At 43.6% G+C, this 16,728-nt stretch overlaps 1 protein-coding gene across 1 annotated transcript in view; it reads right to left on the bottom strand.

Annotated features, from left to right (window-relative positions):
- The window catches only part of CRACR2A (calcium release activated channel regulator 2A), a 154,525-nt gene that overhangs the window by 119,761 nt on the left and 18,036 nt on the right, over positions 1-16,728 (bottom strand). The window lies entirely within an intron of this gene.

Genomic DNA, 16,728 nt, shown 5'->3' with positions numbered 1-16,728 from the left:
GAGTATTGTAATGTCCCAGAAGAAAACAACGTCTGCATTTTGGAGAGGAAAAGGAAATGTGAAGGAATAGCAGTGGGAAGTTGACTCAGTGGCACCAAAACCTGAGACTGTGCCCAGCCTTGTGTGTGAGAAGAGGGTAGCCTAGGACTAATGGGACACCATCCCAGAAGCCCAGCTCTGAGCAGCAATCTTGAAGTTTCCAGCCAGTCCACCGATGCAGTCTGCATTATTTTTATTTTTGGACCTAACTTTTTTTTTTAATTGTGCTTTAGGTTAAAGTTTATAGCTCCAGTTAATTTCTCATATAAAAAAATTATACACATATTGTTATGTGACATTAGTTGCAATCTGTATAATGTGACAGTACACTCCCCCTTTTACCCCAGGTTTCCTGTGTCCTTCAACCAGCTCCTGTCCCTTCCTGCCTTGTCATCCTGCCTCTGGACAGCAGCTGCCCATTTGGTTTCATGTATCTGATTGAACTAAGAAGCACGCTCTTCACGAGTATTATTTTATGTTTTACAGTCTAGTCTAATCTTTGTCTGAAGAGCGGGCTTTGGGAATGGTTTTACTTCTGGGTTAACAGAGCATCTGGGGGCAGTCTGCACTACTGATGCTCACCCTTGAAGATAGAGATGCACAATTATGGCCAGAAACACTGCCCTATCTAAGAAGAAATGTAGGACTTGAAGTCATTAAGGATTTCACTCTTCTTGAATCAACAATCAACGCCATGGAAGCAGCAGTCAAGAAATCAAATGACGTATTGCATTGGGCATATCTGCAAAAGACCTCTTTAAAGTGTTAAAAAGCAAAGATGTCACTTTGACGATTAAGGTGCACCTGACCCAAGCCACTGTATTTTCAATCGCCTCATATACATGCGAAAGCTGGACAATGAATAAGGAAGACCGTAGAAGAATTGATGCACTTGAATTATGGTGCTGGTGAAGAATCCTGGATATACCATGGACTGCCAGAAGAAGAAACAAATCTGTCTTGGAGGAAGTACAGTCAGAAGGCTCCTTAGAAGCAAGCATGGAGAGACTTTGTCTAACCTACTTTGGACAGGTTATCAAGAGGGGCTAATCCCTGGAGAAGGACATCATGCTTAGTAAAGTAGAGGGTCAGCAAAAAAGAGGAAGACCTTCAACAAGATGGACTGACACAGTGGCCACAACAATGGGCTCAAACACAGCAACAATTATAAGGATGGAACAGGACCAGGCAACGTTTCGTTCTGTTACACATAAGTTGCTATGAGTCAGAGCCAACTCAATGGCACCTGACAACAACAACAACAATAACGGGACCCAGCAGGAGAGCGAGCTAAAGGGGCTGGAGGAGAAACAGGCTTTCTTGTCTAGGGCAGTTTGAGGTGTTAAGACTGTGAACCGGAGAAAACTTTGCAGAATACCTTGGCCATATGCTAAGCAGCATGATTTGAGAGCATGGTTGAAATTACAAGAGGTAACAGTCGCGACAGCAAAAGGGATTGGGGTCCTGTATGGTGTTTTATGCTAAGGCCAAAGTCCAAACCATAGCCAGAGCTGGCAGACCAGATGTACATAACCAATGAACCTGACCTCTGTGCAGCTCATCTGCACAATTCACCCAAGGCAAATATTCATTAGGTGCTTCCTATTCCATATGAGGTAATACAGCACTCAGGTGTTCATTCAGGCATCCATTCATTCATTCAGTGAGTACTGACTGAGCACCTACTATGTGCAAGCACTGTTTTAGGTGCCAAAGGGGCAGCACTAGCCAAATTGGCAAGATTTTTGTCCTTCTGGAGCTTATAGTCCTGACAATAAATGCATAAATCTATAAGTACTTGCAGAGAGTGAAAGAAGATAACCCCTCCCTAAGCCACCTGTAGAGGCTCCCCACTGGCACTGCTGCCAAGGATGTTGGAAGCAGCCACAGTGGGAAGGCTCTGCCCTGGTATGGTCTCCCAGCAGTGGTCTTCAGCAAGCCAGCAGCGGGAGAACCTGACAGCAATGGTGCTCTGTCCTGCCCACAGCTGCTGAGGTTGGGGGAACTTAGGTCACATATGTTCAGAAAGAAATTACTCAAGATTGTACATGTTCGCTAGTGTTATTTCTCGGTGGTAATCTTGGAGATGATTTTTTAAAATTATTTTTATTGTGTTTTAGGTGAAAGTTCACAACACAAATTAGTTTCTCATTCAAAAATTTATACACAAATTGTTTTGTGACATTGGTTGCAATACCTGCAATGTGTCAGCACTCTCCCCCTTTCCCTTTCCACCCTGGGTTCTCCCTGTCCATTCGTTCAGTTTTCCTGTCCTTTCCTGCCATCTTGTTTTTGCTTTTGGGCAGGTGTTGCCCATTTGGTCTCGTATACTTGATTGAACTAAGAAGCACATTCCTCACATGAGCTATTGTTTGTTTTATAGGCCTGTCTGAAAACCCTGGTGGCGTCGTGGTTAAGTGGTACAGCTGCTAACCAAAGGATCAGTGGTTTGAATCCACCAGGCGCCTCTTGGAAACTCTATGGGGCAGTTCTACTCTGTCCTGTAGGGTCACTATGAGTCAGAATCGACTCCATGGCAACAGGTTCAGTTTGGTTTTTTGGTATAGGCCTGTCTAATCTTTGGCTGAAAGGTGGACTTGGGGAGTGGCTTCAGTTCTGAGCTAGCAGGATGTCCAGGGGCCATAATCTCATGGGTTCCTCCAGTCTCTGTCAGACCAGAACACTGTGTGTGTGTGTGTGTGTGTGTGTGTGTGTGTCGGGGGCCCTCTATTGTGATCTCTGTCAGAGCAGTCAGTGATAGTAGCCAGGTACCACTGTAGCCAGGTACCACTGATTTCTCCTGGGCTCAGGCTGGTGGACGCTGTGGTTCACGTGGTCCATTAGTTCTTTGGACTAATATCTTCCTGGGTCTTTGGTTTTCTTCATTCTCCTTTGCTCTGAAGGGGATGGAACCAACAGATGTATCTTAGATGGCCACTTGCAAGCTTTTCTTTTTTTTAAAGTTCTTGCATATGGCTTAAAAATGATTTTTATTTTCTTGTGGATTTTCCAATATTTTTGTTATATTATGACCTATTACTTTTGCAGTAAGGGAAAAAACAGGTTTTTTTTGTTTTGTTTTGTTTTTTTTAATGAGAAGAGTGGTCTAGCAGAAACAGATAGGCAGGGACCAGATTTCAGAGCAATGGATAATGTCTTACCAAGCCACTTTACAAAGCCATTGCACAAAAATATCTCCCTTAACCCTCAGGAGACTTTCTCAGGACCCCATAGAAAATAAAGCTTAGTGCAGGAAAATGCCTGACCCTCAGGTCCCTGTCTTCCAGGCCAATGTGTTTTCCATTATTCCACATGCCCTTCTGCAGCTGACCTCATTTCTCTTTATGGCTGAGGCCTTCAGAAAGCCCCTCAGTGCCCCAGGCCCTACCTCTCTCTTCTCCCCACCAGTACCCTCTTCTACAGCAACCAATGCATTCATATATGCATTTATTGAACTGATCTTTGCTGAGCCCCTCCCAGGTTCTAGGTATTGTGCTGGGTGCTCAGGATACGGCTGAGAACAAAATAGGTCTCCCAGTGGGGAGATAGGCTTTAACATGTAAATAAATATATGATACAAATCGTGGTAACAGCAATGAAAGGAAAGTAAAAGGTATTATGTAAGTGACTGGCATCAGAGGGAGCTGATCTGGATTGGGACATCAGCCCCTCACTCCATATTGTCACTGAGCACTCAAGGTAAGTCAGCCAGATATCCTAGATGGAGACTGAGATTACAAGAAACCAGGCTGATCTTCAAAGGATGTATACTGTGGATGGAGAGAAAGCACACAAAGCCAAAAGAAAAGCTAATTAAGAACATCATATATCTTACAATAATGAAATGTCACCTCAAAACCTCTCTGGAACAAGGTAGAGTTTACCAGTCAGGTCATCAGAGGTGTTACAAATCAATGCAGGGTTGTCACCGGGAGAGGTCACAGAAGGTTGGAAATAGGAAAGAAAGAGCACACCCATACAGAAAATATGCAGCTAACGATATGAGATGGGGGCGTGTCAGTGTCTCAGTGAGTGCCACACGTAGTCAATAGTACTGGACAGTAGAGGGAGTCCCTGGCCATGCAAATGGTTAACATACTTGGCTGCTAACCAAAAAGTGGGAGGTATGAGCCCACCCAAACATGCCTTGGAAGAAAGATCTAGTGATCTACTTCTGAAAAATCAGCCACTGACAGCCTTATGGGGCACAGTTCTACTTTGACACATATGGGGTCGTCACGAGTTGGGGTTGACCCAATAGCAACTGGTTGGACATTAGAGGCAGCAGAGGGCCGGAGTGGGGGCTGAAATGGTCAGGAAGGCTTCATTGGAGGAGATGAGACTTAACATGAGTGAACCGGATTTGGATGTTCTTCAAGGTAATCCCATTGAGGAAGGTCACAAGGAATGTCCAGGAAATGGCAGCACAGCCTGGAGCCTTTTCTCTTCTGAGATCAGTGGTAGGCTTCCTGGCGTCTCACCCATCCTGGGATTGAGCAAGGAGCCTGGGTCCCTCCATCAAGTTTGCAGGCTCCTATCTCTCTAACTTTTTTTTTTTTTTTTTATCTCTCTAACTAGGCTGTGAAGAACCAGCAGTGCTGCTGGCCAGCCACAGCTGAATATAAAGACTGATTTCAGCACCGGACAAGCTAGCAAATGCTGAAAACATCTGAGTAATTAGCTTTCTTGTACATTGAGTTTTTACTGCAATATATCCATAAATGGCGCTCAGAAACTTCCAGGTGCTGGGACATGCTGGGGACAGAAAATTCAAGCCAGGTTCTGTCCTCAGTTGTCATTTGATATTACAGGGAGCACAGGTGCAAACTGGGGTATGGTGATCTCCCTGGATACACGATCAACTGAAAGATAACAGTGGTAATAATCATTCACAAGGAAAGCAAACTTTCATAGGCTTTAGAATCTACAAAGATTCTACATATCACTTAGGAGTTAATATCTTATTTGTAATACACATATGTACATTGTTATATGACTTTCAAAGATTGTGCTATCTTATTTGCATATGAACATGATGGCAGCTATGGATACTGGGTGACAGCTGGTGAAGGGCTGGGTCTGGGGATGTTGGATGCCTCACATGTACCTCTCCATGTGACATTAGTCATCGTCAATGATACCTTCATCTCCAAAACATTTTAACTTAGCATTGTGGCCTTGTGAATGGGTGAACAGAGCCTTGGACTGAGGCTCAGGGAATTTGTATTCAGTTCCTGTGTGACTCTGGATGGATCTCATTCTGTTTTAAGAACACAAGGCTTTGGCTTTACATAGCCATGGGTTCCAGTCCCAGGTCTGCCATTTACCACCGGTGTGACCCTCAGCAAGTTACCTAACCTCTCTGAGCCTATTTCCCAGCCTGTTAAAGATCGATAATAATACCTTCCTTATAAGGGTGTTGGGAGGATTATAAAATATAGAGCATATGCAGTGCTTAGCACAGGGTCTGGCCCACACTTAGTGCTCATTAGGTGCTAATTCCACTATCTGTCTGTCAGTTTGCCTACTGTGGTGGTTTGTGTGTTGCTATGATACTGGAGGAGTCCCTGGGTGGCGCAAACGGTTAAGCACTCTACTATTAGCCAAAATGTTGATGGTTTAAATTCACCCTGAGGTACCTGGAAAGGTAAGCCTGGGAATCTGCTTCTGAAAAGTCTCAGCCTTGAAAACCCTATGGAGCAGTTCTGCTCTGCACACATGGGGTCACGATGAGCTGGAATCAATTCAAGGGCAACTAACAACAAGAATATGAATGCTAGAAGCTATGCCATTGGTATTTCAAATACCAGCAGGGTCACCCACAGTGAGCAGGATTCAGTGGAGTTTCCAGACTAAGATAGACTAGGAAGAAGGCCCTGGCAATCTATTCTGAAAATAAGCCAATGAAAATCTTATGGATCACAACAGAATGTTGCCCATTATAGTGGTGGAAGACGAGCAATCATATCAACAATCATGAAGATGGCTCATGATCAGGCAACGTTTCATTCTGTTATACACAAGGTTGCCATGAGTTGGAGTTTGACAAAAGGGCCACTAACAACAAGTGCTAATTATTATTACTATTATTGTTACAGAGAGGACGTCATGGTGTTATCTCCTTGCCTGAACCCACAGGCTAGGTCAGACTGTGTAGTACGGGCATTCTCCCTCTTCAGGCATGAAATCAGCACGCTCCACCGGGGTAGGACTGAGTGTCTCAGGAGAGGCGACCTTTGTCCAGGCAGGCAGCATTCTCCCTCAGGCAGCAGGGCCAGCTTCCCTCAGCTTTCATCACTGGGCGGCTGGCAGAGTCTTGCTCCTAAGCCCTTAAACTTCATTGTCCAGTACAAACCACATGAGGCTGGTGAACACTTGAAATGTGGCTACTTCACACTGAGAAGTGCTGTAAGAGTAACACATGCCCCAGATTTCAAAGAGCTAGTTCAAAAGAAGGTGTGTACAATATCTCATTAATAAATTCTTAGAGAGATGACTTACTGGAATAATAATATTTTGGGCTTATTGTTGTTGTTGGGTGCTGTTGAATTGGTTTGCAACTCCTAGCAACCCCATATGACAGAGGGATTTCTAGGCTGTAATCTTTACAGAAGCAGATCGCCAGGTCTTTCTCCCACAAAGCCGCTGGGTAGGTTCGAACAGCCAACCTTTCCATTATCAGCTGAGTGCTTAACCATTGTACCAGTAGGGTTCCTTTTGGGGTCTATTAGATAAAATCAAATATATTATTAAATTAATTTCATCCGTTTCTTAAACTGTGTTTAATGAGGCTATTAGAAAATTAAAAACGATGCCTGTGGCTCACATTACATTCCTATTACACAGTGCTTGTCCACGTAAACTCCATGAAGGCAAGGCCTTTGTCTCTTGGATTCACTGCTGTATCCCCAGCACTTGGAATAACGTCTGAATGAGTAAGTGAGACGAGAGGAGAGTTTATGAGAAGCTGGAGGTCATGTTTGAGCAGGTTGGGACACGAACCAGGGCAGTTTGAATTAAGAATAGATAAGGAAATTGAGGCTGGAAAAATATTAAAAACTTGTTGAAAATCAGCCAGGATTCAAACCAAGCATCCCAAACTTGCTCTTCCCACTAAATCCCTTTACCTTCCACAGGCAATGTAGAGTTGTAGAAAGAAACTAGATGTGGGATTTTTTTTTTTAAGCATATTTTCTCAGTTTAGTACTAATGTCCTAGTAACCTCGAGCAAGTCACTAGTTCCTCGACCCTTGAGCTCCTTGTTTGCACTGTGTAAACCACCAGGATTCCATCAATTTTATTCCTTTTTAATGGCGTATAAAACCACGGCAATCCTAAGTTCGTCAGAATAGAACTGTGCTCCATACAATTTTCAATGGCTGATTTCTCAGAAGTAGATCTCCAAGCCTTTCTTCCAAGGCACCTCTCAGCCGACTGGAACCTCCAACCTTTTGGTTAGTAGCCACCCGGGACTCCTAATTGATGTATGAAAAGATAAAAAAACAAACCCACTGCCTCTGAGTTGATTCAGACTCATAGTGACCATATAGGACAGAGTCGAGCTGCCTCATAGGGTTTCCAAGGCTGAAATATTTATGGAAGCAGACTGCCACATCTTTCTCCTGTGGAGCAGCTGGTGGGTTCGAACTGCCAACCTTTCAGTTAGCAGCCAAGTGCTTAACCGCTGCAACACCCAACCCAACCCAACCCACTGCCATTGAATAGATTCCAACTCATAGTGACCCCCTAGAGTTTTCAAGGCTGTAAATCTCTACGGAAACACAATGCCACACCTTTCTGCCTCAAAGCAACTGGTGGTTAGCAGTGTCACCAGGGCTCCTTAATCGCTTCCTAGAGAGAAGAAACCCCACCCCAGAAGGTAGCCTCAAAGACTGCGCCCTAAATAATTCCTCTCTCCTCGTCCCTTTTTTATGCTTCAAAAGAGGCTCTCTGACCAAGGTTTCTTCGCATCATCCAAATCAATGGCTTGTTTGTTTTAGAGTTCCCTTTGATTTCACTTGGTTTTAGATGCTTTTCATCAGAAGCCAAAACTTTGCAGGCTTTTTCCTTGATGTTGGAATGTAATTCCCCCAGAGATATTTAATTCTAGGAATAGCTTCTGCTATGCCACACACCCTTTAAAGAAAAAAGACATCTAAATAACAAACAGGCCACCATAGTCAAATAAAAATCCCAGGTGGCAAGTGGGCTTGCCTCCTCTATATCTGCTTTTACAGTTCTGTTGCTATCTATACCAATGAATTTCCTACATTTTGTTCCAAAAATGGAAGGTACTTAACATATCACCAGCCTCTTATGTTTTCTGCAAATGCCTTGAAGGGATCCTGAGCCATGTTAACATTTTCTTCTGCTTTTACTCCCCCGGACAGTTCTCTTTTGTGTGCTCTGCTTTGCTTTAACCTGTAGCCCTGCTGACTAAATTCCCCTCCTGACCTGGCCCCAGCCTCCCCACGCAGAGCTTTTTGGAAAAGAGCCTGTGTTATTTCCACTTCCAACTCCAGCTCAAGAGTCTCTTGAATTTTAATCTAAGCAAAGAGTATTTTAGAGCCAAACCTGACTTCTCAGAGAAGAAAATCTCCCCCACTCACCCCTGGGTGAACGTCAATGTTATTTTTTGATCAGAGAGGATAAAGAAAGATTTGCCAGAATCAACTGTGTCATTCTAAAGCAAGACAACGGGCCTTAGTCATATTATAGGGGCAGACCTGCTTTTCAGCACAATCTGATGCAGAATATACTTAATCACTGGCCCGTGGCCAAGCCATTTGTTGAATAATTATGGATTTTTAGTCCCTTCCTCCAGCCACCCAGCACAGTGACTGACTGGCCAGCTCAAGGAATAGGTACAAGTTTTAAACAAGCAGCAAGCACCGAGACAGCCAGTCTCCTTTCTTGAGATCATGAAGTGCTGGATTCCAGAGCCAAAGAAATTCACCGAATTGTTCTAGTCAGCTAACGTTTATGGAGCGCCTCCTAGTGCAAGATGCTAAATGGATGACATACTGTCCTTGCCCTCAAAGAGCTTACAGTCCAATGGAGATGGGTACATGTGACAAACTACAATGTAAGGAAGAATGAAGAAAATGCAAAAAGACGTGTATGTGTGCATGTGTGTACTGAAAAAAGACTGGAAGGAAACATACCACAATGTTAATAGTGGTTATCTCTGTTTAGTGGATTGTCATGGATTGAATTGTGTCCCCCCAAAAATGTGTGTCAACTTGGCTAGGCCACGATTCCCAGTATTGTGTGATTGTCCACCATTTTGTCATCTGATGTGATTTCCCTGTGTGTTGTAAATCCTACCTCTATGATGTTAATGAGGTGGGATTATGGCAGTAATATTAATGATGTAGGACTCAATCTACAAGATTAGGTTGTATCTAAACCCAACCTCTTTTGAAAGATAAAAGAAAGAAGTGAGCAGAGAGAGAGAGAGAGAGGGGCCTCATACCACTAAGAAAAAAGTGCCAGGAGAACAGCACGTCCTTTGGACCCGGGGAAACCCTGGTGGTGTAGTGGTTAAGAGCTACGGCTGCTACCCAAAAGGTCAGCAGTTCGAATTCACCAGGTGCTCCTTGGAAACCCTGTGGGGCAGTTCTACTCTGTCCTATAGGGTTACTATGTGTCGGAATTGGCTTGATGGCAGCGGGTTTGTTTTTGGGTTTGGACCTGGGGTAGACTGGGGAAGATTAATGACAAGGACCTTCTGCCAGAGTCAACGGAGAGCGAAAGTCTTCCCCTGGAGCTGGCACCCTGAATTTGGACTTCTAACCTCCTAGACTGTGAGAGACTAACTTTCTCTTTGTTAAAGCCATCCACTTGTGGTACTTCTGTTACAGCAGCACTAGATGACTAAGACACTGATTTATGGGTGATTTTTATTCAATTTATTATTTTCTATATTCCCTGATTTTTATACAATAAGCATATATTATACAGTAAAAATTTTTTCAAAAAAATACAACAAACATAATGGAAAATGATTTGGGTATAAACTAAGACTTTATGGAAAATGGGGTATGAATACTGGCACTGGAGGACAGGCAGAGTTGGGGAGTGAGGAGACGAGGAGAGGTAATTCTAGGCAAGGGAACAGCATGAAATGGCCCCCACTGCTTTAGGGAAGGGGAGGGCACTGGATGAAGTGCAGGATGTATTTGGGAAAATGTGAGTAAGAGAACAGAATACATGGGCACAGGGATAGCGTGGGAGACAGGGCTGGAGGACTGGGGAACCTCAGATACCACGCCAAGTAGACTAGTTGCTTACTCTCTGGGTCCTCATGGCCCTTGTGTTTGCTGCTAATGTATCACTCATCACACTGCATTATGCATGCATGTGTATCCTCCACTAAATTTTTAGCTCCCTGAGGTCAGTGAGCATGGCTTACTCATTCTGTAACCATAGTACTCAGTACAATGACTAAACACATAACAGGAGCCAATAAATGCTTCCTGAATTAGTTGAATTGAAAGGGGTTTATTCCTTCTTTTGTATGAAGTAAGGAGTCATCATCAGTTCCAGGACCTAACATACGTTAGGTAATTAATATGTGCCAGACGCTATGCTAGGTGCATAACTATTGTTGTTGCTAGCTGTCGTCAAGTTGCCCCCAACTCTTGGTGACCCCATGCACAACAGAACAAAACACTGCCCGGTCCTGTGCCATTCCCATGATCAGTTGCAGATTGGACCACTGTGATCCATACCGTTTTTACTAGCTGATTTTCAGAAGTAGATCACCAGAAATTCTTCCTAGTCCGTCTTAGTCTGGAGGCTCCACTGAAACCTATTCAGCATCATAGCCATACACAAGCCTCCAGTGAGTGGTAAGTGGCACCTGTGCATGAGGTGAGTTGGCTGGCCTACATGGAAGGGGAGAACCCCACTGCTAAACCACCAAGGTCTCAGATGCATAACCACATTGTCTTAATTGATCCTATCTATAACCCTGGGTGATACTGTCTACCCTCATTTACACATGAGGTTTAGAAAGGTTAAGTAACTTGCTTAAGGTCATGCAGCCAGTTCTCGAATAGCCAGGGCAATGTGACGACATTGTTGAGGATGGAGTCAAACAGATGATATCAAACAGGGAGAGGCTGTGGGCTAGACTAGGGCAGCCAGTCAGAGAATGGATGTGAGAACACAGATATGTCCTAGAGAGAGAGTGCTGATAAATGAGAGCGGACTAGTTCCTTAGACACTTCATCAAGCATGTTTATTATTTCTGATGTCAAAATGGGGACAATAACGCCAACAAGGATTCACCCTTTACTTAAACTAGCTCCCTCCTATTAGAAATAAAGAATCCCTAGGTGGTGCAAACCATTAACACTCTGTGGCTAACCAAAAGACCGCCTTGAAAGAATGGCTTGGTGAGCTACTTCTGAAACACTCATTGGGTGACCATGAGTTGCAATCAACTCAAAAGCAATGGGCATCAGAAGTCTGACTTGTGGAAAGAGCCCCTTCCAAGGCTGCAAATGATCCCCTCCCATTTTTCTATTCTGAGATTTGTTTTGTTTTGTTGTTTTAACACTGCTGGACCTGGCCACTTTCATAAAATAGTTGGTAAAACTGACCCTGACCTGGGCAAATCAATTTTCCCAGCCCAAACGAAAACAGAAATGGGAGTCAGAAGTAATCTCTAATCCATTCACAATCACTTACTAGGTAATCTTGATCAACTTCCTCCCCTTCTCTAGGCCTTAGTTTCCTCATCTGTAAACTGAGGGGACTGGACAACATGATCTTTAAGATCCCTCAAAGGTTTTCTCGAAAATAGGGTGCACTCAACAAGGGAGGTTTTGAAAATGTTTGTGTGTTTGCATCCAGAGTAGTCTATTGTCAGTAGAAACATTTTCACTGGTCCTTTGCTTTAGGTCAGAGTAGGCCTAAGCAGATAGTAGATAGGTGCTAAGGTGAGACATATCATCGCCAGCAACGGTCCTCCATCCCTGTTCCCTAACCTTGGTCCTACATCTACCTTAAGATGCCAGGGCCTTCTCAGTCACAATCCATAGTGGATAGGAATGGGTGCCAGGATCCTGGAGGTAGGAGGATGCCCTGAATGACCTCTATCAGCACCTCTTATTCAGGGTATTCTAAGGCTACTCCTTGAGGCCAAAGACTCCATTCTGACCTGTGCACAGCATTCTGCAGCATCTCCCTCAACACTAAAACAGTAGCCACTGATCCAACAGTGTCAGATGGTAGTGTCCATGGAAGGAAGAGGCCCTCTTCCTTTAAGACATCTGTTCACAGAAAATAAAATTGAAGAATTCCTACACCTCTGTTCGTTTCTAGGACAATGGGTAATATTAAATTCCCAACACAACTGACAGTGAAGACTAACTGTGGGTTAGTTGCTCCCCTATTTCTTCTTCTTTCCTCCCCATTCAGTCCTGGCCCTACACTCCACCCCCCCAACTCAATGCATTGTACTCCTTAGATATTTCTTGGCAGGCAGCATTTAATTGCTTCTTGTTCACCCTGAAGGCAATATCATACAGTGACCTCTCTGTTTCCACACTATTGGTCCTTTCTGAATTAGCTGTTCAAAATAATGCCTGGGAAATGCACACACCAGATCCTATAACGCGCTTAGTAAGTTCTTGTATAAGTGCTCTCACACCATCTCAGCTCCTGCTGAGCCAGCCAGGGAAGTCAGGGAGGGCTCTGCCTTCATGGGCATTGTTAATGAAAGTTGCACTTACTTGAGTTTGCAGAAATTACAGCATGGATCTGTGCCTCATCTAGCAGTGTCCCATGAGATGCTTCCAGAAGATAACTGGCTGGTTATTAACCAAGTGCAGTTGGCATTGTGTGTGCTTTGATGTTGGCTGCTCTCATTCCAGCTTGGTGGTCTAAGGATGGGACAGTTCATCAGAAGTGATATGACTTAGTTTAGGAAACTGTCTAGGGTCACTATGAGTCAGAATCGACTTGACAGCAATGGGTTTGGTTTTTTGGTTTAGAAGGGATTAACTTCCAAGACATTTTCAAATCCACCCAATAACATCAGCAATATCACCCAGACCTTTCGGGGCTGGGAAACAATGCCTTGGGTCACACTTGTGAAGCCACCACTGATGTGGGGAGTGGTAGAGAGCAGGATGGGTATGTTACTGTTGTTAGCTGCCATTGAGTTGATTGCAACTCATGGCAACTCCATGCGTGCAGAGAAGAACTGCCCCATGTGGTTTTTAAGGCCATGCGCTTTGGATCACCAGGCCTGTCTTCCCAGGTGCCTCTAAGTAGGTTAGAACTGCTAACCTTTCAGCCAGTAGTTGAATGCTTAACTGTAGGCACTATTCAGGGCCTTCCTGGAATGGATATAGTGACCAGTTACACAATCCAGAAACAGAATGCCAAGCGCTAAGACATGCAAGCTCGGGCCAGGCAGACCTCGCTAAAACATCATCATGTCACCCTTCCAAGTGTTCCGCTGTTTGTGGAATTAAGAACAAACTCACTTCCCTGGCTTCTTGGGCTTTCTGTGGTCTAAGGAGGTGAAGCAAATGCTAGTCACTAAAATATGACAGAAAGAATGGGAAGGAAGGAATCCACACCCAGGAATTCCTCTGGTAGGATCTCTACAGAATTTGTTTCCACCCCTCTTGGAAAGTCACACTCTAGTTAGCCCTGCTTCCTATTTTTCCCCAGGCCATGCCTTCCTCCTTTCATTTATTTGGCTCCCACACCCGAGAAACTCTCCCAAATTCCTTCCATCTCACTAAATCTTACCCACCCAGTAGGCAGTGATTCTCAACCCCCACAGTGCATCAGAATCATCTAGGGAGGTTTTCAGACACTCCAGATGTCAAGATCTCACTGCAGAGAATCCATTTCAGATAATCCTGGGTGGAGCCAAGTTGTATTTATTTTTTTTAAGCGCAGCGAAGGGTGAGAACCACTGTTTTAAGTCTTGAGGATTCATATTACCTCATCCATGAAAACAGTATGGATGACACTAACTTTCAATGATGGCTCTCTCCTCTAGGAGTTTTTTTTAACTTAGTCACAAGTCAGGCTGTCATTTATTGTTTTTAAAATGTTATATAAAGAATGTCAGAGAACTTAGAGAGCATTTACCCAGTAGTTCTTCACACTATCCAACTCATGCCCCATTTTCATAACAAATATTTGGTAACACGCTCTTTATCATTCAGAAATGACATTCATAGATAAGTTAATTGACCTATTTGCATAATTTAGTGCTAATTATAATAAAGGAGAAAAAAAGGAAAGCAATTTATAATAAAAGTACACATATTTCAATATTATTGGCTCATGCATGACTACACTTGAACACATAACGCAGTAGTCAGTGGTTACACCTACTTATAATAGATATGTTTAGATTTAACAGAAGGCATGTAGAAGCCACTGCATATAAGAAGTACAGGGATTCAGGTAGACACAGAATAAAAAAATGAAAAGATAAGAAATAACAAACTCACTTATCTGTCTGTATATGATAATAGGAAGAAGGAAATAACTTTGGTGCAGTGGTTAAGATTTCAGGCTGCTAACCAAAAGGTTGGCAGTTCGAATCCACCAGCTGCTCCTTGGAAACACTATGGGGCAGTTCTACTCTATCCTACAGGGTTGCTACATGTCAGAACCGACTTGATGGCAAAAGGTTGGGTTTTTGTTCTTTTTTTTTTTTTTAATAGAGTCATAATAACTTACCATGCTATGACATGGGACAGGGTAGTGACAAAGTATTACGGGAAACATGTCTCCAGTTTGGAAATCTTACCCACAGAGTTGAGGCTATATTCAGTCTTTAGCATTAAAAACACCTTGGAAACTTTTAGTTTGGTCAATGGGGAGAAGAGGATGGATTGGAAAAAAAGTTGTTTGGTAGATCTCCAAGGAGAATATCACAGTAAGAGTACAAAACAAAAGACAAGCCAAAATAAACAATATCTAATTCTCATAAGAGATTCCTTATAGTACTACTAATATAAATATATGTAATAAGTATATAAAATACTTTTAAAACAGCCTTCATAAATGAAGTTCATTGAGTTGTGACATCGTGCATGCCTTTGCTAATTTGAAATTTGGTTCTAAGTCTATTAAGCCAAGTCTCAAACCTCCTGTTACAAATCTGCAAGTGGTTTTCTTGCTTTTGCAGTATAACTAATTATTGCATTGAACCCCTTTTCAGTTAAATGTATATTTGCAAATATTCTAATCTAGGAGTAGACAGAGTGCATGAAGTGGGGAAAATCATCCAGTAAATCCAAGACTTTGCCTTAATTCCACTTAAGTTTTATATTTCCAAAACAACTGTCTCTAAAATTACTGGGTGTTTGGTACAACTTCTTTTTAAAACTTTTTAACATTATTATATAAGAAAGTACTACTGATTTATATTTGTAGTGAGCTGAGTTTGGACAGGGCAGGTGACAGTTTCGCATTGATAGGGTTGATCCCACACCGAATCACGAATCCTTAGCCCCCACACAGTAAATCCCAGTGGTATCCCTCAGTCATCATGGCAACCAAAAGCCACCTCCCATAGATTTTCAAATGCCCTCTGGGTTCTTGATTCTCAAAGTGTGTTCCTGGGGCCAGCAGCATCCGCTGGGCATCTGTTGGAACTACAGAATCTTAGGCCTGGGCTCAGAATTCCAGAATCAGAATCTGAATTTCTATAAGATTCCCCAAGCAATTCATTTGCATACTGAAAGGTTGCGAAGCACTGCTCTAGGGGCAGTACTGGCCCCATTGGGAACACTGACTTAACCCAACCCATTCATTTTTCTGAAGAGGATAAGTCAACTGCACATGCTGCTCACCCCGCTGGTCTCTAAGTTCCTTGGAGGGTAACTCAACTACTGGATACTTCTCTTGTCTCCCCACAGAGAATGCACACAGCTGGAGCCCCAGGAATGCCTGTTGTCTGCATCCCAACAGCACTCTCAGTTCTCCTTTTTAACCTGAAAGCCACTGCTTTCCAACTACTCACCCCTAGGGAGCACAAGCAGCAGATCCCCAGTGGTCACTAGGGCTGAGTTTCAACACCTTTGTTTTGTACAGTTGCATCACTAGCACCAGCTGCTCCCTCCCTACCTACCTCTGCCTGTAGGTTGCTGTGGTTAGCATCATACTCAGAGGAGGATAAATAAAAAGCAAGAATCCCAATTGTTCTAAGATAACCACAGAGATGACAGATGCTATTGCAGGCAAATTTAGAAGAGAAGAAAGATAAACTGCAACAATAAAAAGCCAAAAAAAGGAGATGCCCTGAGAAAGAAGCCCTACCCTGCAAATCCTTTGGTAAGGTGTGATTGCAGAGGTTGAATATGGTGATCTGTGAACTGTACCCCCAGCTCCAGCCCACCACACTCACCTACAGATGCTTCTCCCACCTCAACTGGCTGGGGCTGAAAGTCCTTCACTGGTGAAGAGGAATCTGCTCTACTGGTGAAACCTAATTCCCAGTGTAAGTGCCCCACAGGGAGGGAGCAATGACCGTCAATGGCTAAACAAATGACCAGGAACTAGAAAAGCTGAGATGGGGAGAAGCAAAAGGGAAAGATTTCCTCCAGCCCACCTTCTACCCTGACTAAGCCAGTCTCCAAAGAACCAACAGCCTCCAGAGCTGCACCCACTACTGTCATGTTCACCCTGGGCTGTGGGCAGAGG

This window comes from Loxodonta africana, chromosome 4, assembly GCF_030014295.1.
Source record: "Loxodonta africana isolate mLoxAfr1 chromosome 4, mLoxAfr1.hap2, whole genome shotgun sequence".
In the NCBI taxonomy this organism is placed as follows: Eukaryota; Metazoa; Chordata; class Mammalia; order Proboscidea; family Elephantidae; genus Loxodonta; species Loxodonta africana.
This window is presented reverse-complemented; position numbering and strand designations above follow the sequence as displayed.